This window comes from Giraffa tippelskirchi, chromosome 4 (assembly GCF_054371585.1).
Source record: "Giraffa tippelskirchi isolate mGirTip1 chromosome 4, T2T-mGirTip1v1.2.pri, whole genome shotgun sequence".
NCBI classification, from domain to species: Eukaryota; Metazoa; Chordata; class Mammalia; order Artiodactyla; family Giraffidae; genus Giraffa; species Giraffa tippelskirchi.
Genome location: NC_137278.1, coordinates 166,451,497 through 166,474,011, shown reverse-complemented (window position 1 = coordinate 166,474,011; position 22,515 = coordinate 166,451,497). Strand labels below are relative to the sequence as shown.

At 43.9% G+C, this 22,515-nt stretch overlaps 1 long non-coding RNA gene across 1 annotated transcript; it reads right to left on the bottom strand.

The window, feature by feature from the left end:
• Positions 1-876: 876 nt before the first annotated feature.
• Positions 877-20,133, bottom strand: LOC145547054 (uncharacterized). The gene is made up of 3 exons (XR_014083507.1): positions 18,655-20,133; positions 6,107-6,214; positions 877-1,455 (listed from the first exon to the last, which is right to left on the bottom strand). It is a non-coding gene; the product is annotated as an uncharacterized LOC145547054 (long non-coding RNA).
• Between the last annotated feature and the right edge of the window lie 2,382 nt (positions 20,134-22,515).

Here is a 22,515-nt window from a genome sequence, read left to right as displayed (position 1 = left end):
CCCGCAACTTCCCAAGCCCCACAAGCCATTAGAATGTAATCCAGGCAACTTCCTGGATTACATACAAGTGTGACGTGACCCTTCGTTCCTGCGATTAGAGAAGCAAAAGGGATTCAAACAGAATAAGAAAGGACACAGGAAGCTGGAAATAAGCTTTCCTCCAAAAGGGCCACTGCTGGTTTGCAACAGGATGAGGCTGAAAATGTACTTTCCTTTAGTGGGCTCGTTGATCATCACCAGGATCTGCCTTTACCAGAGAAGCATGTGCATTTTAGAGCCATTCAGGCTCAGGGGGAAGTCTGGGTATGTTCAGTATGCGCTCAACAGACTTTCCTCATTGTCAAAAAAAAAAAAAAAAAGAGAGAGAGAGAGAGAAAGAAAAAAGAAAATATCAGTTAAGCGTAGGCTATTACTAAGTCAATGAGTTTAATACATGAGAAGTAAGAAACACAATGTGAAACTATAAAATTTGCTCAGTGTTAAATAAATGATCTGGAAAATCATGGGGACTGGTTGGGTTTTTTATCATTTTTCAACGGAAAAACACATAGCACGTAAACTACCATACACTGGCCACCGATCCTGCTGTTTCCACAGAACTGCTAATTTCAGATGATTGCCTTTATTTAGTTAACATAGATACATACAACACATACCACATTCCAGACACTGTTGGAAGCATCTTATAAATACTAATTCTTTTAATTCTGGTATCAGTCTTATGAATGAGGTGCTCCTATTATTTTTAAGTTATTTATGCATTTTAACGATTCATTGCTAAGATGTACTTTTTTAATTAACTGAACCATTGTGGGTCCCAATCGTATTTAATTATAAAGCTTCCCATGTACTTTCTTTTTTAATTTTTAATATACATTTTTATTGGAATATAATTGCTTTATCGAAAAAACTAGCACAACAATGTATGGTACTCTTATTTTTACCTCTAGCTTACAGATCAGAGAAGGCGATGGCACCCTACTCCAATACTCTTGCCTGGAAAATCCCATGGATGGAGGAGCCTGGTAGGCTGCAGTCCATGGGGTCGCGAAGCGTCGGTCACTTTCACTTTTCACTTTCATGCATTGCAGAAGGAAATGGCAACAAACTCCAGTGTTCCTGCCTGGAGAATCCCAGGGATGGCGGAGCCTGGTGGGCTGCCGTCTATGGGGTCGCACAGAGTCGGGCACGACTGAAGCAACTTAGCAGCAGCAGCAGCAGCAGCAGCAGCTTACAGATGAAAAAACTGGGACCTAGAGAGGTTAAATAACCCACCCAAGGTCACTCAGCTAGAAAATTGTAAGTGCTGTACTTCTAACTGCCATAATTTTCCACCTTCTGAAATTTAACTTTGGCAGCCTTTTTGTCTCTGGTACCACTGCCTACATCCTGCAGTCTTTTTTTCTCCCAGGAGTTTTCTGGAGTGGATCAAAGATAAGCTGGCCCTCAGGTCCGCTAGATAGAACAGGAAAAACAAAACAAAACTCAACTAAGAACATAATCTGAGAATCTGAGTTGAAGATACTTCAGTGATCATTAACCCAGGCGTTGCCAAACATTTTTGTCTTTTATAAAATATTATTATTATTATTTTGGCCACATCTGGCTTGTGGGATCTTAGTTCCTGGGCCATGAAAGTGAACATTCTGAGTCCTAACCACTGGACTGACAGGAAATTCCCTAAACCTTATTTTTAGAATGGGTTTAGGTTTACATAAAAGTTGTATAAATGGTAGAGAGTCCCCATATACCCCACAGCCAGTTTGCCCTATTTTTAACATCTTATTTTAGTATGGTACGTTGTTCATAAATTATTAACCATAGTTCACTCTTTATTCAAATTCCCTTGTGTGTGTGTGCATGCTCAGTTATGCCAGGCTCCTCTGTCCATGGGACTTCTCAGGCAAGAATACTGGAGTGGGTTGCCATTTTCTCTTCCAAGGAATCTTCCCATCCCAGGGATCAAACCCTCATCTCCTGGGTCTCCTGCATTGCAGGTGGACTCTTTACCCACAGAGCCATCAAGGAAGCCCCCAATTCCCTCAGTTTTTACCTTTTTTGGTCCCAGGATCCCAACCAGGATTCACATCACATTTAATAGACAAGTCTCTTTAGCTTCTTCCTGACTGAGAGAGTTTCTCAGACCTTTCCTCTTTTGGATTACCTTGACAGTCTTGAAGAGGATTTTGTAAGGTATTTTGTAAAATGTTCTTCACTGTGATTATATACAATATTTTTCGCAGGTTAGATTGGAGCAACAAGTTTTGGTGGAGGGAGAGAGACCACTTTATTAGAGAATAAAGCACTATTTTCATCACTTTGTGTCAAGGGGACATACTATCAATATGATTTTACTGTTGTTGATGTTGACCTTGATCTGCTTGATAATCCCCCAATCTGTGTTTTATTTTGGTCTAGTTTCAATGCTCACTTTGATCTTTCAGACTATGTTTTTCCTTGCCTTTTAGCATGGTTTGTAATTTTTTCTAGAGAGGTGGGTATGATGAACCAGGTATTAGGAACTGAGGCACACGGGCCTAAATCCTCACTAAAGTGTGAGGATTCACGTGAATCTGGCTACAAGTTGGTCTGTGTGTGATGTTTCCTGGGGATTTTGGTGCCATAAGCTTCAAATTCCTCTGTTGTCCTTTCTTTGTGTTCCCATTGTAGCCTGGTTTGGGTTTCTCTCTGAACCTCCGGATCTTAGGGTGGTGGTTACCCCTGAAAACTCAACTGTTTGATAAGTCTACGAAGTCACTGGTTTTCAATTAATTCACCTGTTTCTTTTCTTTTGTTGTAATGATCATAGTGCTGATTTCTAAGCCCCTTACTTGTTAAAGCTAAGCCAGAACTCTTCCAAACGTTTTTAAGAGTAGAAACCTTTTCCAAATGAACTCATGTACACGGGCTGGGTCTCATCATTGTGCAGCCCAACCCAATCCTAGTGCCGGAGTATTTTCCATCTGCACTTCCATGGTCCTGTTGAGTGTCCAGGGCACCCACTTGTCTCCCATGCTGTGTTTCAGGAGATTTGCAAGTGCCCTAGGTCATTCAGTCTTGGGGTGTTCATGTGAGGATGTAAGGATGGAACTCAGAAAGATCTTCAGGCATGGGCAGGAATCTTTTCAGCTGGAAAATCCAACAGAAATGGCCGGATAGATGGTAGAAGGACCCCAACAAACAGTAGTATGAAGAGGAGCCCATGGGGTTTCTTCCATGTGATGGTGGGTCACGTTGCCCATGAGAGGGAGGTATTTTGGTCCTCAGGCTCTGACTGGCCCCCATGAAGCTCCTTGGTGCTGGCCATTCTTTGGATATTGATCTCTAGTCCTATATGTTCTCCACCCTCTCTGTCAAGACTCAGTCCTCTAGTTTAACACTTTGAAGTCATCCTTGAAAATCATGCTCCACCCTCTTCCCTTAGCTCTACTGGAACCCAGCTGACCCTCAGCCAGTCCCCCAAGGATGGTGGGATGAGGGCTCTGGGGCTTCCTCCAGCCTCTACCACTCGTGTCCTTGGATGAAGTCTCCATTCTGCTCGCAATGTCCTAATTATTAAGAATCGTTCTATCTTTTAGTAAAACGTGGCTTCACAAAGCAAAGGCTTTGACTTCCTGAATTAATATTTTGGATGTGGGACATCCTAAAGTCAAACTGAAAATTGACAGAAGTTCTAATTTTTTAATAATTTAATTTAATTTATTCTATAACCTTCTCAGTGGGCTGCCCCAGTGACTCAGCTGTGAAAGAATCGCCTGGAATGCAGGAGTTGAGCAGGAGACCCTGATTCAGTCCCTGGGTTGGGAAGATCCCCCGGAGAAGGAAATGGCAACTCACTCCAGTATTCTTGCCTGGAGAATTCCATGGACATAGAAGCCTGGCTGGCTACAGTTCATGGTGCTACAAAAGAGTTGGACACAACTGACCAACTAAACAACAACTACCTTCTCAATATTCCATAAAGCTATTTGAATGCTTTTGACTAATTAAGAAAAAGTCATGGGTTCATACAAAGAAATACTGAATGAAAAAACAAATATAATTACTTTAAAATATTTTTTCTCTGTATTCCTTCAGATAGTGACTGTGCACTCGCATGCACACGCATGTGTGTGTGTGTGTTTGTGTGCATGTGTACAAACTCTGATTGGAGGGGGGATCTAGGGTTCCAGAGCCTGGCACACCTAGCCTTCTTCACCCTGTCAGCAGCACTGGCATGACACGTCCTCAATCCTTCCATCTTGCTGGTTGCTCCTTTGAACTTCCCTTGCTGGCTTCTCCCCTTCTCTCCTGTCACTAAAGGCCAACCTGCCCAGAGTCCCAGTCTTGTCCTCTGCACACCTCTGTTCCCTACCTGAGCTCATCCAATGTCACGACTCTAACACCACTTCTATGCTGATGACTCAGCTACATATACCTCCAGCCCAGACCACTCCTCCTGACTCTAGACTCCTAAATCCCATGAATTATACCACATCGCTGCTGAACACTGTACAGAACCAAACTCCTCTCCTTCTCTCCCAAACCTGCCCCTCTCCCCAGGATTCCACATCTCCATAAATGACACTTAATTTTGCTAGCTTCTTAGGCCATGAGCCTTGGCCTGCTTTTGGTCTTACCCTACACTTAATCTATCAGCAAATCCTGTCAGTGTCACCCCACATCTGACTGCTTCTCTTTCACTGCTCCCATCCTGGTTCAGATCACCAAGCTATGACCTGCCTTTTGATCTCCCTACTCTCTCCTTGATGTTCTATATTATGTTCCCCTTACTTTTACATGTAAGATCCTGTTCTCCCTTCTCTCCAGCCCTCTGGTGCCACCTAGGTTTGCAAGCCTTCTATGATCGGTGTGGTTGTTGTTCAGTCGCTAAGTCATGTCCCACGCTTGCGACCCCATGGACTACTACCAGCATGCCAGGCTTTCCTGTCCTTCACCATTTCACGGAGTTTGCTCAATTTCATGTCCACTGAGTCAGTGATGCTATCCAACCATCTCATCCTCTGCTGCCCCCTTCTCCTCCTGCCCTCAATCTTTCCCAGCATCAGGACTGTGTGCCCAGCTAATTCTCCAACTCCATTTCCTACCTCTCAACAACTGACTTCTCCACCCAGCCCTCATAGCCTCCATTCTTGCTACTTAAATATGCCAAACTCATTCCCACACCAGGGTCTTCACACTGGCTCTTCCTTCTTCCTGAGCACTCTACTCCAAGTACCCATCTGGCTCTCCTCACTTCTTTCGGGCTCCTTTTTATTTTTTACCCTATTGTGAGTCTTTCGCTGGCCACCCTATTCAACACAGGGCCACTGTCTCCCTGTGTCCTCATTCTATTTATTTTTCTTCTCAGCATTTACTGTGATCTGAAATACCATGTACTATTTGTTATTAAAAAGAAGCCTCAGCATGGGAAGATGGATGCATGCATATGTACAGCTGAGTCCCTTCACTGTTCACCTAAAACTATCACAACATTGTTAATCTGCTACACCCCAATTCAAAATAAAATTTTTTTAATTAAATTAAAAAATAAATATTGATAAAAAGGAAGCTCAGTTGGAGCAAGATCTTTGTCTTTTTTTAGATGGGGGCGCATTCTCCCCAGTGCTTAGAACAAGAAGAATGCCTGGTACATAGCAGAAGCTCAGTAAAGGATGAATGAATAAATCCTGTGTGCGTGAGTACTAAGTTACTTTAGTCGTGTCTGATCTTTGCAGCGCCATGAACTGTAGCCTGCCAGGCTCCTCTGTCCATGGGATTCTCCAGGCAAGAATACTGGAGTTGGTTGCTGTGCCCTCCTCCAGGGGATCTTCACAATCCAGGGAAAGAATCCATGTCTCCTGCCTTGACAGGTAGATTCTTTACCACTGAACCACCAGGGAGCCCATAAGGGGTCAGATAAAAACATGGGCTAAGTGTCATTTTTCATACTTAGTAGCCCAGTGATACTATTCTCTACAAACCTCAATTTCCTCAGGAGTACACTAGAAACAATGTATAAAGGAGAGGGGGAGAGAGAAAGAAGGAGAGACTAAGTACGATTGTGTGTGTAATCGCTTACTTAGCTCAACACTTAGCCCACATGATGCCCTCAATAAATGCTCACCTTTAATTACTGTCTCATTGGTTTCTATCTGCTTTTGGAATCTTGCCCTTTCCCTTCTGGATCGGCAAGTTTGAGTTCTTGGTAACTTTCTTCTCTTCTAAATGGAATCTAGAAAAGAGAGAAGGGGCTCGTGTTATTGAACTTGAGATTGGTTCCCCACCTTTGTATATGGTGCTTTCTGTCTGTTTAGCTGGCATTGTTCTTACAACATCTTGGGCACCCTTTTCAGTGCATGAATCACACCAGCTCTGCTGAATAGAGTCATGAGAATAACTTAGGAGCCTAGATGTGAATGAGAGGTCTGCTATGAGTGCTTCTGAGTGATAACAACTTGCCCTCCATGTATACCTGCAACACTGTGTTAATATCTCACCTTTGACAATGGCATTGGTTTCAGAGAAATAATAGTTTAATTCTCATCTCTGGGTTCAGGAGAGGTGGGAGCTTGCGAACAAGGGGAAAGCTGTGTTTCTACCCTGAGCGCACTTACAGGGGCGGCCCACGTTTGCTGTTCACGAAACCCTGTGCTGTTCTCATCCGAGGCCTGCCAGCTTCAGAGGTTAAGTTTCCAAGACCAAAGGAAAGCGGGGGCTGGAGGAATTTTGGAAAGAGTCCAGGGCTGCCTGGGCAAGCCAACCCAAATAATCCCGGCAAGCAGAAGTTTGCTTGGACCTGAGCTGGCTGTCTAGACAGTCATGATTGCACGCAGGTATGACCTTGTACTTCATTTGGCCTGTGTTTAGCTTGCGTAAAGGAGTCTGTCGATGAATGTCTCAGTTTGGGTGCCCCTCAGAAATGGCTCCAGCTTCCCAGATGGTGGAGTGGTAAAGAATCCTTTTGCCAATTGCAGGAGACACAAGAGATGTGGGTTCGATCCCTGAGTCAGGAAGATCCCCTGGAGTAGGAAAGAGCAATCTGATCCAGTATTCCTGACTGGAAACAGACAGAGGAGCCTGGCGGGGCTACCCTCCATAGAGTCGCAAAGAGTCAGGCATGACTGAGCACACACACACAGAAATGGCTTCAAAAGAAAGGATTTCAGAGCAATCAATTCACTGAGGGAGCCCTCCTAGGATGTCCTGGCAGGGGAAAGCAGGAGGAGGAGGCGGAGAAGGGAAAGAGGCTGAGCAAGTGTGTGTGTCCAGCTAGTTACCACCATGTGCAACTAGGCCCCAACCCTGGGAGCAGATTGAGTTCATTGCAAAAATGCCCCAGAATCACAGCCCAACACAAGGACGTCCAGCCTGCCAAGAAGGTAAAATTCTCTCCATCCTCTTGGGCAGAGACTCACAGGTGAGCTTGGCTGCAGCGTGTGGAGAGCATCTCAGGTGTATGGGCAGGGCTTCGCCAATATTTTCAGCCAATGAGTCAAAACACAGAACTCCCTAAATTTAAAACATTAACATCCAGCCCACACCCCACTCCTCCGAGAGACAGCTGAATCATGGTCGTCAAGATACAAAGTTAGGAAACTTGGCAGCTGAGTTCTCCTTCTGCCAGAAACCCTTTCTGAAGAACTACATCTATTAAGTGCTTACGATGTGCCAGGCACTTAAATCATCTCATCTCATTTTTATAACAACACGAGGAGGTGAGAGCTATTAATATTTTCACTCATGTTGCATGATGAAGTCACTGAAGCTCACAGAATCCAGGAACCTGCCTGAGATCAGAGACTCGGTACAGAGTGAAGCCAAGATCTGATCCCAGGCCATCTGAGCCTAGTGGGCTATAGTCCATGGGGTCGCAAGAGTCGGACATGACTTAGCGACTAAACTGCCACTACCACAGCTGAATCTAGAGCTCAGCCCTCCCTCCTGCCCATGGTCCCTGCTGCAAGCCTCCCTCAGGCCCATGGAAGCAACTTCTGCTCTTAGAACTGTTTGCTAACCAGCCTGTTGGTCCTTATGTTGAGGAGGGGTTTGTCTGTTTGCATCTCGATCCTTTCAAGCTGGAGGAAAGATGGAAGGAAGCTGGCATTTTGTAGATCTGCTCTCCCCTGCGGGTTCTCCTGCAGTGCCCAGAACAGCCTGAGAGATGGGGGGCAGGATCCCCCCACATTACAGATGGAGAATCCCAGTGAGGTTCGGAGAAATGAAGGCACCTGTCCACACCTAGCACTAGGGAGACTGAGGAGTGGGGCAGATGGAATGGGTTGTGGAGTCAGCCCCCTATCCAAATTCCAGTCAGGCCTCCCTCTTCCCAACCTGAGTGGAAGGAGCCTCGATTCTGATCCACACACACCTTCTACCAAAGCACTTAGGGTATCTTATTGCACAGTGGGCACGTGTGCTCAGTTACTCAGTCGTGTACAGCTGTTTGTGACCCCATGGACTGTAGCCCACCAGGCTCTTCTGTCCATGGGATTCTCTAGGCAAGAATACTGGAGTGGCTTGCCATGCATGCTCTCCTCCAGGGGGATTCTCCCACCCCAGGGATTGAAACCATGTCTCCCGCGGCTCCTGCATCAGCAAGCTGATTCTTTAACCACTGCGCCACCTGGGAAGCCCTTATTGCACAACATTGATTTCCAAACGTTCTCCCACAGGGAGTCCGCTGATGACATTTGAATGCCAGTTTAAATCAATTAGTGTTGAAAAAGTGTATCAGAGCAATAAGTGAATGAACAGGACCTAGGTTCAAATCTTGGTTCTGCCATTTCTCTCTTTAGGGCTTTGGGCTCAGAGGAGCCTGGATTCACCTGCCCAGGACTGTGTCACCCAGAGCCCCAGGCTTGTCCCTGCCTGCCCAAAGGCCCCTTGGGACTGTACCATGGTCACCCTCTCCTGCTGCCCCATCAACTGGCTCTCCCTCCTGACCCCATCCCCACCTTTAAAGCACTTTGCCTTTTGCCTCATTCCTTCAAGGTCTAGAAAAGTGACTAAAGTTTCTCTGACAAATCTATTCCTTCTGAAGTGCGGACGGCACCTAATAGCCCAAGAGCACCACCTGCATGGGAATTTATATTTTAACAACATATATTTTTAATATATAATAATTGAACAATATTTAACTGCTAAACACCTGGTGGCTCAGATGGTAAAGAATCCACCTGCAATTCAAGAGACCTGGGTTTGATGCCTGGGTTGGGAAGATCCCCTGGAAGAGGGCATGGCAACCCTCTACAGTATCCTTACCTGGAGAATCCCCATGGACAGAGGAGCCTGGCAGGCTACAGTCCATACAGTCGCAAAGAGTCGGACACAACTGAGTAACTAAGCACAGCACAAACACCCAATGACTCAGTTCAGCAGAATAACAAATATAATAATTAATGGTTACTTCACTGCTACTCTCTGCCAATCACTGTTTTAAGTGGTTCACAAATGTAAACCTCACACTAATTTTATAAAGTTGTTAGAATAGATTGTCAACCTTCTATCAAACATCTCCCCACCAGCCTGTCACTGGTGTCTGGAATCTTATAATCTGGTGGTTACCCAATCCATGAAGCCCTGCCACAGTGCCTGGCACATAATAGGTGTGAAGTGGACTCTGAGACAAGGATTCTAGTGGAGGTGGTTCATCTGGGAGGGAGGTGCAGAAAACGGTGAGAAAGGGTTGGGGAGGCATGCAGGTAAAGGAAGGCAGCCTACGAAAGGGTGTGTCATCAGATAAGCTAAATCTGTGGGCCGCTGGAACTCAACCTCATGGGAACACTGGGAAATGGTGTAGAAAATGTGCCTGAGTATTATCCACCCAACGAGTGACAGTGCCAAGGCATTTATGGGTAAATTCAGTCATGCGGAGACTGCTCCTAAGGAGCCTTAGCGCTTTATCTCTCCATCTGTCTGCGAGCGAAGGCAGAGTGACTTTGGAGAAATCCCACAAGTAGAGGAGATAGAGATACCAGCAGATGAAGCTAGTTGAAGCGCACCCAAGTGGTGAGGCTCGAAGGATGTAGACAGACACCAGGAGCATCCATGACAGTGTTGGCAGATATAAGTTGAATGAACAGATGAATGAATGAATGAGATGATGGAGGTGATAGGATGCAAAGACGCCCCAGTTTTCATTGATCTGATGTAACTCTTAGGCCTTCCACCATCTTAGTGAGATTCCGTCATTCAGGACTGTCTAGCACAGAACATCCAGGGTATCTGATCTTGTCAGTAGCAAGAGGAAAGGGAGGAAGGTGCTTTACAAGAGTCCTGGGAACAAGGACAGAGTTCTGGTTTCAAACTGTTCACCCGCATATGACATCTCCCATCATACATCTGAAGCTTTCATCACAGAATGCCAAGGCCTCTTCAGTAGCTACCAGGAAAACAAAAAGACCTCAGAGGGCAGATGTCATCAATTTTTCACTTTCTCACTGTTAGCCCAACCATAATTCTAACCTTAGTAACACAAGGCCAGTGGAAACTATGTGCAGCACATGTTTGGATTAAATTCTCTGTTGATTTCTCTTGATTTATAGGTTAAAACCCGGCCAATGCAAGTCTTTCCCCCACCTACCAATTTCTGTCTTGAACTAAGGGTTCAATATTTTGTCAAACTATACTTTTTGTTATTTTTAGCCTCATAAAAATGATTAAAACTTAAAAAGCCCAGCACAGGATTGGAAAGTAGTTTTTCTTTTTTGTTTCCAGAATTATTACATATTTCTGAATTAGCACAGCTCCAGGTCCAAAGAATCACATGATTTCACTGCTCTTAAAGACAGATTTTTCATACTAATTTTTTAATGATATGTCAAACCAGAAAATAGAGTTTCATATCCATATGCAACACATATGGTCATGGCTTTAGGGTCAATGACGAGAAACAACTTTGATAAAATCCTCTCCAGAAAAACGTAGCTTCCCTGAAAAAAAGAATATCTTTTTTTCCCCTCTTTCTCCTTCTTCTCTTCCTTCTTTTTCTTTCTGTACTTTCCAAGAGGAACCTTTTTTTTTTCTCTTTTTAAAATGCATTTATTTAATCGGAGGATATTTACCTTACAATATTGTGATGGCTTTTGCCAAACATCAACATGAATAGCTCATAGGCATATGTATCCCTTCCATCCCAAACCCCCCGCCCACTTTCCTCCCCACTCCATCCCTCAACGTTGTCACAGAGCACTGGCTTTGGGTGCCCTGCATCATACATCAAACTCCCACTGGTTATCTATTTTCCATATGGTAATGTATATGTTTCAATGCTATTCTCTCAAATCATCCCACCCTCTCCTTCTACCACTGAGTTCAAAATTCTGTTCTTTACATCTGTGTCTCCTTTGCTGCCCTGCATGTAGGATTGTTGGTACTGTATTTCTAGATTCTAACATATGCATTTATATGACATTTGTCTTTCTCTTTCTCAGTTACTTCACTCTGTATGATAGACTCTATGTTCATCCACCTCATTAGAACTGACTCAAATGTGTTCCTTTCTATAGCTGAGTAATATTCCATTGTGTATATGTGCCACAACTCCTTATCCATTCATCTGCCGATGAACATCTAGGTTGCTTCCATGTGCTAGTTATTGTAAATAGTGCTCTAGTGTACATTGGGGTACTTGTGTCTTTTTTGATTCTGGTTTCCCCAAGAGGAATTTTGGGAGTAAAGATCAAATACGCTTTGAATTCAAGTCTCATGTCTTGGAGGGAACTTAGAAGTTGCTCAAAACAAGAGGTCAAGAAGATATCTGTTGATTTGTTAAAACATGTGCAGGTTTTAGACGCTCCTAATGGGGGATTGTCTATCTCAATGAAACTAAGCCATGCCATGTGGGGCCACCCAAGACGGATGGGTCATGGTGGAGAGGTCTGACAGATTGTGGTCCACTGGAGAAGGGCATGGCAAACCATTTCAGTATTCTTGCCTTGAGAACCCCATGAACAGTATGAAAAGGCAAAAGGATAGGACACTGAAAGATGAACTCCCCAGGTCAGTAGGTGCCCAATATGCTAATGGAGATCAGTGGAGAAATAACTCCAGAAAGAATGATGGGATGGAGCCAAAGCAAAAACAATACCCAACTGTGGATGTGACTGGTGATAGACGCAAAGTCCGATGCTGTAAAGAGCAATATTGCATAGGAACCTGGAATGTTAGGTCCATGAATCAAGGCAAACTGGAAGTGGTCAAACAGGAGATGGCAAGAGTGAACGTTGACATTCTAGGAATCAGCGAACTAAGATGGACTGGAATGGGTGAATTTAACTCAGATGACCATTATATCTACTACTGTGGGCAAGAATCCCTTAGAAGAAATGGAGTAGCCATCATGGTCAACAAAAGAGTCCGAAATGCAGTACTTGGGTGCAGTCTCAAAAATGACAGAATGATCTCTGTTCGCTTTCAAGGCAAACCATTCAATATCACGATAATCCAAGTCTATGCCCCGACCAGTAATGCCGAAGAAGCTGAAGTTGAACGATTCTATGAAGACCTACAAGACCTTCTAGAACTAACACCCAAAAAAGATGTCCTTTTCATTATAGGGGACTGGAATGCAAAAGTAGGAAGTCAAGAAACACCTGGCGTAACAGGCAGGTTTGGCCTTGGAGTACAGAATGAAGCAGGGCAAAGGCTAATAGAGTTTTGCCACGAGAACACACTGGTAATAGCAAACACCCTGTTCCAACAACACAAGAGAAGACTCTACACGTGGACATCACCAGATGGTCAACACCGAAATCAGATTGATTATATTCTTTGCAGCCAAAGATGGAGAAGCTCTATACAGTCAGCAAAAACAAGACCAGGAGCAGACTGTGGCTCAGATCATGACCTGCTTATTGCCAAATTCAGACTTAAATTGAAGAAAGTAGGGAAAACCACTAGACCATTCAGGTATGACCTAGATCAAATCCCTTATGAGTATACAGTGGAAGTGACAAATAGATTTAAGGGACTAGACCTGATAGACAGAATGCCTGATGAACTATGGACAGAGGTTCGTGACATTGTACAGGAGACAGGGATCAAGAAAATCCCCATGGAAAAGAAATGCAAAAAAGCAAAATGGCTGTCTGAGGAGGCCTTACAGATAGCTGGGAAGCGAAAAGCAAAGGAGAAAAGGAAAGATATTCTCATCTGAATGCAGAGTTCCAAAGAATAGCAAGGAGAGATAAGAAAGCCTTCCTCAGTGATCAGTGCAAACAAATAGAGGAAAACAACAGATTGGGAAAGACTAGAGACCTCTTCAAGAAAATTAGAGATACCAAGGGAACATTTCACGCAAAGATAGGCTCGATAAAGGACAGAAATGGTATGGACCTAACAGAAGCAGAAGATATTAAGAAGAGGTGGCAAGAATACACAGAAGAACTGTACAAAAAAGATCTTCATGACACAAATAATCACGATGGTGTGATCACTCACCTAGAGCCAGACATCCTGGAATGTGAAGTCAAGTGGGCCTTAGAAAGCATCACTACGAACAAAGCTAGTGGAGGTGATGGAATTCCAGTTGAGCTATTTCAAATCCTCAAAGGTGATGCTGTGAAAGTGCTGCACTCGATATGCCAGCAAATTTGGAAAACTCAGCAGTGGCCACAGGACTGGAAGAGGTCAGTCTTCGTTCCAATCCCAAAGAAAGGCAATGCCAAAGAATGCTCAAACTACCACACAATTGCACTCATCTCACATGCTAGTAAAGTAATGCTCAAAATTCTCCAAGCCAGGCTTCAGCAATATGTGAACCGTGAACTTCCAGATGTTCAAGCTGGTTTTAGAAAAGGCAGAGGAACCAGAGATCAAATTGCCAATATCCGCTGGATCATCGAAAAAGCAAGAGAGTTCCAGAAAAACATCTATTTCTGCTTTATTGACTATGCCAAAGCCTTTGACTGTGTGGATCACAATAAACTGTGGAAAATTCTGAAAGAGATGGGAATACCAGATCATCTGACCTGTCTCTTGAGAAACCTGTATGCAGGTCAGGAAGCAACAGTTAGAACTGGACATGGAACAACAGACTGGTTCCAAATAGGAAAAGGAGTACATCAAGGCTGTATATTGTCACCCTGCTTATTTAACTTATATGCAGAGTACATCATGAGAAACGCTGGGCTGGAAGAAACACAAGCTGGAATCAAGATTGCCGGGAGAAATATCAATAACCTCAGATATGCGGATGACACCACCCTTATGGCAGAAAGTGAAGAAGAACTAAAGAGCCTCTTGATGAAGGTGAAAGAGGAGAGTGAAAAAGTTGGCTTAAAGCTCAACGTTCAGAAAACTAAGATCATGGCATCTGGTCCCATCACTTCATGGGAAATAGATGGGGAAACAGTGGAAACAGTGTCAGACTTTATTTTTTTGGGCTCCAGAGTCACTGCTGATGGTGACTGCAGCCATGAAATTAAAAGACGCTTACTACTTGGAAGGAAGGCTATGGCCAACCTAGATAGCATGTTTAAAAGCAGAGACATTACTTTGCCAACAAAAGTCCGTCTAGTCAAGGCTATGGTTTTTCCAGTGGTCATGTATGGATGTGAGAGTTGGACGGTGAAGAAAGCTGAGCGCCACAGAATTGATGCTTTTGAACTGTGGTGTTGGAGAAGACTCTTGAGAGTTTCTTGGACTGCAAGGAGATCCAATCAATCCATCCTAAAAGAGATCAATCCTGGGTGTTCATTGGAAGGTCTGATGTTGAAGCTGAAGCTCCAATACTTTGGCCACCTCATGCGAAGGGTTGACTCATTGGAAAAGACCCTAATGCTGGGTAGGATTGGGGGCAGGAGGAGAAGGGGACGACAGAGGATGAGATGGCTGGATGGCATCACCGACTCGATGAACATGGGTTTGGGTAAACTCCGGGAGTTGGTGATGGACAGAGAGGCCTGGCGTGCTGCAATTCATGGGGTCGCAGAGAGTCGGACACGACTGAGCAACTGAACTGAACTGAACTGAATGGGGGATTGTCTACCAGGGACTAAAAGTAATTCTATTAGTTATAAACTAAGACTGTTACAAGTCCACTTTGAAAAGCTCATACTAGGGAAACAACAGGCAAAGAAGGGGGCTACCATATTGGCCAGGGTTATTGACTTTCTCCAGGAGAAATGGAATCGCTATGATACACTGAGGGAAAAGAAGAGGCTGTCTGGATTGCAGGCAGACGTTAGGCCATCACTTAGTAATACCATGCCCTGTGATTAAAATTAATGGAACACTACAACTCAGTGAAGACAAGGCTACTAGTAGTAGAATTAGAGTTTGAATGATTCCATCAGACCAGGAACTATCATCAGTTGTAGGACTTTCTGAGGGCAAAGCAAATATAGAAAGGATCATAGAAGGAAGAAAGTATAAATACCAGCAAGGATAACATGACCAGTTGCAGAAATGATGGCTATAATAGTTATGAACCATTTCTTCTTTTCTCTGATATGTTTGTATCATAATGTATATAAATATCTATTTATATGTTTGTATGTGTGGCTATATATATCCACACATACATATATATAAGCTCAGTTCAGTTCAGTCACTCAGTAATGTCCAACTCTTTGTAACCCCATGGACTACAGCACGCCAAGCTTCCCTGTCCATCACCAACTCCTGGAGCTTGCTCAAACTCATGTCCATCGAGTTGGTGATGACATCCATCCAACCATCTCATCCTCTGTTGTCCCCTTCTCCTCCTGCCTTCAATCTTTCCCAGCATCAGGGTCTTTTTATATATATATATATATAATATAAATATTTATATTTATATATATTTTATATAGTCTTTGTCTTTCTTTTCCCCCTTATCCTATTCATTCACTCTGTAATAAAAGCTGTGGTGAAAGAGGTAAGTCTTTATATCTTGACATTTAAGTTACAGGATATTTAAGAGGGGTGTGATTCAGCTAGTAGTGAAAATGAATGCAACCCAGAGATGAATAAACATACACTGATTTGGAGAAAGTTAGCCTGTTTTCATTTGTATGAAGAACTGTTGTATTGTTAATAGCATGATTTTGTATTGTCTTTATTTGAAAGTTAAATATAGAAAAAAAGAAAGATGTACTAAGTTGATAAGGGTTGCATTGTTTGGAATCATTCCACTGTCAACTTACTTAAGCTGGAAACTCTTTGAGAAATTTCCTTTTCTTTCTCTCCCTATTCTACATAGTTCCAGGTTAGAGTAGACTGAAAGAGGAATCTGTTCAATATTTGGAAGATGGAAGTAAATCAGTGGCCATTGCTCTCAGCAGACACACAGAGTGTCCTCAGACATAGTACTGGAGGGGTGAAGCGTCCTTAGCGGGTCCCAGCTTTTCTTTGCTCTCATGCTCCCCCATGTCTAACCCCCACTCCCTTGCACCGCTAATCCGGGAGTCTCACTATTCTCCTTGTGTTGGGAGAGGACTGTTTTCATGGAAATGATATTTGTGACTCCATCTAGATTGCAGGTTGTGTCAGGGTTCAATTAGGGATGCACAGTAACAATTAATATTAGAAGAATAAGGAGTTCAATATGGGAGTCACACCTTTCACAAGTGTCAGAGAAGCTGGGAAACAGAAGGAATGAAAAGAGAAGTAAAAGGATCAAAGAAGGAGCTATGGACCAGACCTCCTGAAGCCCAGGTGAAGGAGAACAAGCTGGCATGTGTAGGGAGCCATGAGGAACCAGGTAGATCCAGACTTGGGAGTAGCCAGCAAAGGGGCATCTCTCATAGGAGTCTATGGGAAGTCGATGACCTTGAGCTACAAAATCTCTGTGCCCAGAGCTAAGCACTGGTCACCAGGTCAGCAATCATAAGTATGAGCTGGATGCAAAGAAAAGAAGACAAGCTAGTTGACAAGGATAGCTAGAAATAGACTGATGCCTCCAGTTTTGCATTAAAAAAGTATCAGTTCTCGCAAACATTATTATTTTCACTAAAATTTTCTATTACTGTTCATCTCCCACTGCCATTTGCCTTCTCACTGGCATTTTTGGGTATATTAAAACATGCCACTCATGCTCCGCATATGCTGACAGAGACATGATATGGTGGTGAAGCTGAGCACATCAAAGCCAGGATGCTGGAACTGAACCCAAAGGGGACACAGAAATGAAAGGTGAACACAGGGCCACCTGAATCTGAAGGCTTTCTCTGTCATACCCATTGCAGCCCTGCCCACACTTGTCTGTAGCACTCCGATTTCACCTTGCTCCAGACTACATTGGAATTACAGTGGGTCTTCATGCAATTCAATAGCTGTAAAACTCTCCTGCATCCCTGGCCACCTTTTAGTTCTGTAGCAAAGTATTATCAACCTTTTTGCAGAATGTTTTACCAATCACTGTCAGAGAACTTGGGTTCCCCATGATAGAAATAAAAAGCTAACATTCTTAGCAAAGACTTTATAGGTACTAAAGTCTATTTACCATTAAATACGGATATTTCCAGGCATTCCATTACTGTATTGATCATTTATTATGTTTCCAGGATGTAAATGTTGTAATAGTGACATTGGGGATATATTTTACTGCTCTGGCTTTTAACATGAGGAAATAGAAATTCTTTGCATAGCTGGAAATGGTCTTGAATGTATAAATTTACTGCTGAGACTTAACCTTGCAATCTGTGTCATACTTACAGAATGACCTGGAGATCTTAGTCATTTTTCTGAAACAAAAACCTGCATCATACTGTTACCTAACTGCTTCAACCCCTTGGTGTCACACAGGCTACAGGACTCTGGCTCACATGAAGGAGTCCTATCCCCCAAGAAATCTTCTTAGGCAGGTGGGCTGGAGGACAGACAGAAGCAGATATATCTTGAGTACCTTAAAGAAAGCATATGACCTCTTTTGGGGCAAAATCATTCCTTGGGTTCATTGATTGAAGGTGACAAACATCATCCAAAGTAAAAGAGGAATTCAGGGGAAGGCTAAGAAGCCATTCAGAGAACAGAAGGGAAAGATGGAGAAGAGGCAGTGGGGGATCTGACAGACATTAATGGGTGGTCTCTGCGGAGAACTGCTGTCTTCTTGACTGCCTGGCAGCTGCTCCTGTCTCGTGAGTCACTCTGCTCAAGACTCTGATCCAGGGAGACAGGAACTGGTCCTGCTGAAAGCTTCAGGCTTCTATACCTTGGGAGAAGGATGGTTCCCCCAAAAGAAATCAGGATGTTCTCACCAGATAATGAGGTCACAGTGTCATAAAAAGATGGGGATTGTTGTTTCCACCCACTGGCACTTTCTGTGCAGGTAATTTGAGCACGGCCAGGCCAAGAGACAGGGCTGGCCCAAGGATGAACCCTTCATCTCAGGGTCAGACTTCCATTTCCTCTTCTTCTACTCAGCATCTTTACGTTTAGGGAATGGTCTAGACCAAGACGATTTTTGTATTGCCAAGAGCACCAACCATGCAAAGTCTGGCATATGCCACACCAAGAAAGCTATGAAAGGGAAGCCAAATGACAATGGGGTAATTTTTCCAGGCATCTCTCTCTCTTTCTCCCCAGTTATGAGTTTGAAAAGTCCTACTATCTAGGCAGAGAAGTACCACAGGGAAGTTTGCTGAGGCTGTTTAATTTCTTAGCTGCCTGAAAACTGTTCAGATCTTAACCCCAAATCCCTTCCCTCCTGTCAAATGCATCTTTTGGCCCTAATTCTGAGCCCCCACTTACATAGCTGCCAATATCTGGAATAGTCTCACAGCCAAGCCAATGAGTCAGTGTTCTGAGTTTCTTCAGATCCCCAGAGATTTACTTCCAGAAGCTTCCAACGACACCCTTAGGATGCATGAATATGTCTGAACATCTAGTTAGACGTACACTTGTGGGAGCATGTGTACATGGATTCATTTATCTGCCTTCATCCTGTCTTCTGCTTCAGATCAGGAGAGTCCCAAGGAGAAGAGTCACATCTGGTTTGTTTTTCGGCCTCTCCCCACAGCGTCTAGCAAAGTGCAGACACAGTCAGCACTGCTAACTAGCTCCCATAAATAACGCGGTGAAAAGGGAACACGTTAGGAGTCAGAGAATCATGCTCTGCTCCCAGTTTCACGATTTCCTTGCTCATGATTCCACGGGCAAGCCATTCAGACCCCCAACCATCTGTCCTCTCATCTCGGCAAAGGTGGCCATGATTCATTTCATATGTAAGCCTTAAGGTTTTTGTCAAGCTCAAACGAGACAGCCAACGTGAAAGTGGTTGACAGTCCCAGTTATAGACATGCCACGTGGTTACTAGGTTATCCTGGCCTGCCAGAGACAATCTGCACGAATACTGGGCAAGTTCAGCCAGCCTGGGCAATGCTGGTTCCCCAGTTCTTCCAGGACTGTGTCCCATGCTTATGCCTTTTAGGGAACATTTAAGCTGTGAGGCCAAAGGGCAAAGGCCATGGCATTTCATTTGGAGCAGAGCAGTAAGCACAATAAAAACAAGGCACTCTGAATGCCAGAGGCAGTGAAGTACTTGGTCAAAGGACATCAAGGAGTCAGGCTCTTCCTCTCTCAGCAGTGTGTCTCTAACGCCTCCTTTTCCATCTGCCCCACCACGAAGACACTTGTTCACACTCAGCCTGTTTCCTGCCTGGATCTCTGCCACCTCCTACTGCTTGACTTTCTATCTCTCGCCTCCCAATTCCACTTTGGTGCCAGACAACTCAGGATACCACTTCTCAGTTCAACCTGGAATGGCCTTTCAGTTTTTGCAGCACCTGCCTTCTCTGTTTAGAGGACTAGAGATCTTCTTTCACTGCCTTGCGTGTCACTCAAATGTTTCCTATCTTCCATTCTTTCCAAACCTTGGATTTTGCTTGCTTTTCTTCCTCAAATTGCATGCTAAATGTCAAAGCATAAAGGGACTGTTTTACCTCCTATCTTGTTTTTCCTTTTTGTTGTGTTTAACATAAATCAATTTCTCTTTTCTCTAGAAACTAAAATCAACAGAGAACCAAACTCCAAGCACTGCAGGATGATTTTGAAGTGTTGGCAGAAAGTCCTAGGAGATTAACATGAAAGAGAACTCGTGTCTCACAGACATTTGCAGCAATGCACCCCCAGTGCTGAGTATTCTGATCTCTTGGTCAAAAACTATGCAGGAGTTATGCTCTCAGCTTCTCTCCTCCTCAACCTTGACCAAAATTCCTTTCTTTCTGACCATCTGGTCTCCTCATTTAACTTGGCTAAGCACAGCTTGACAACTCTCCCCCACTGTGATGGCACAAAGGGGAGCAAGGGAGACCTGGAATCAGCCTGATACAGTCTCAGACTTCAATTCCATGCTACTTAAGGTGAAATAAACCATCAAAGTGATATATTAGGCAACCATGTGCAGCAAAGCCATGTTCATTCAAAACTAAAGGCAGGGAAGAAATGGATTTAGAATAAATAGGTCTGGTGCTTTGGGAAGAAATGACTGGAAATCCTATCCCACTGTGCCTTACTTCAAAATAATAATTGCCAACAGCGTTTGCGTTAATCTTCACAGTCAACAGAGTGCTTTTACGAATGGGAGGACATCAAAGAGAAGCACAGTAGTAATTTATATTTGCCTCTTTCTATTTTCAAAGCCCTTTTAGATTGGATACCTCAATTCATCCTCTCCTAAATTTTGGAAGATGAATAAAGCAGGATTTATTCAATCAATCATTCATCTATTCAACTCAGGTTTATTGGATGTCTACAGTGGATGCCTGGCACTGTTCCAGGTCTGGAAGATACAAAGCATTGACTACCACAAATCAAGTTCCAGATCCGATTGAGCTTCTGAGAAAAGAGAAGAGAAAAAGATAATAAGCAAATGTGAATGAACATAGAATATATCAGATGATGGGATAGATGGAGGTAAAAGCGGAAACAAAAGTAAGGCAAGGTAAGGGAGAAGTCATTTAGGAGGGGTATACTGTTTTCTAAAGGGTGGTCCCTGCTGAAGGGATATTTGAGCATGACCTCAGGAACTGAGGGCTGAGATGAGCACATGCCTAGGGGAAGAGGGGCCAAGGGATCTGAAGAAATATTTAGACAGGAACGTGCTTGGCTTGTTAGAAAATCAGCAAGGGGGCCAATGTGGCTGTAGCAACGCAAGCAAGGCAGAGTGCCGAAGGAAAATGTCAGAGACATAACAGGGACAAGACATGTAAGGCCCTGTTGGACACTGCAAAAGCTTGAGTTTCTAGCCTGAGTGAGTGGGAAGTCTTTCCACCATTTTAAGCAGAGTAACATGACTTGACTTACGTTTCAAAAGGCTTACTCTGTCTGAGACTGTGCACTGCCCCCATTACAGCAGAAAGCACAAATTTCTAGCAGGCTGTAAGGCGTCCCAGAATAAAGGCTCTATTTCTCAGCTTTCCTTGCAGGTAGGTATAGCCACATGACTAAGTCTATGGGCAGTATGCAAATGTATCACGTGGTATTTCAAAAAATCATGCCAAAAAGACAGGCAATTTATACTTTTTGACCCTTTTCTCTTTTCTCTCTGCCTGGAATGCAGACGTGATGGTTGGAGCTCTAGTTGTGGCATTGGACTGTGAGGACAAGGGCCACCCCTCTGGATGGGATAGGGGTGAGTGGGAAGAAGTTTAAGTCTTTGAGGACATAATGGAGCTGACTCATAGTTTCCCAATAGACAACCTCCAGATATTTATTTTATATCTCTGTTTCTGGTAGCTGAGCCTAGTCTTAAATGGTATAATGTTTTTTCAGTCACTGTGTGGAGAAAAAAACTATAAGGGGGACAAAGACAAAAGCAAGGATAAGCTCTTTTCCTGAGTGAGAACCCAGAGGCTTGAAGAAGTTAAGTGAAGGACATTAGGACTCGTTAAAAGCATTGGTTTTTTAAGAACATTATTATTTATCTAGTTGGCTATACCAGGCCTTAGTTATGGCACATGGAAATCTTCAGTCTTCCTTGTGGCATATGGCCTCTCTCAGCCTTGATTTCCTCATCTGTAGTATGGGGATGATAAGGATACCTACCTCAGACAATGATTGCAAGGAATATGCTGTCCCTTCAGTCTAGTCCAATTCTTTGTGACCCCATGAACTGTAGCTCACCAGGCTCCTCTGTCCATGGGATTCTCCAGGCAAGATCACTGGAGTGGATTGCCATTGCCTCCTCCAGGGGATCTTCCTGACCCAGGAATTGAATCTGTGTCTCCTACGCCTCCTGCATGGCAGGCGGGCTCTTTACCACTGGTGCCACCTGGGAAGACTGACTGTGAGGACATGAAATAAATTGTGTGAAAAGACTTAACAGGTCCAGGCACAGAGCTGACTCCTCACCTGCTGGTTTTCTGTCCCTCCTCCCCTCTTCTACCTTCCTGCACCTCTCGCACATGCCCAGAAAATTGCAGTCTTTCCCAGATGAGTGTACAAACCACACAATTAAAAGGAAATGCCTTAGCTGTGACATGAGGGATCTTTAGTTGCAGCATGTGGGATTTAGTTCTCTGACCAAGGATTGAACCCTGGCTCCCTGCATTGGGTGCACAGAGACTTAGCCACTGGACCACCATGCTGCCGTGAAAGACCGTGCATGCTGCA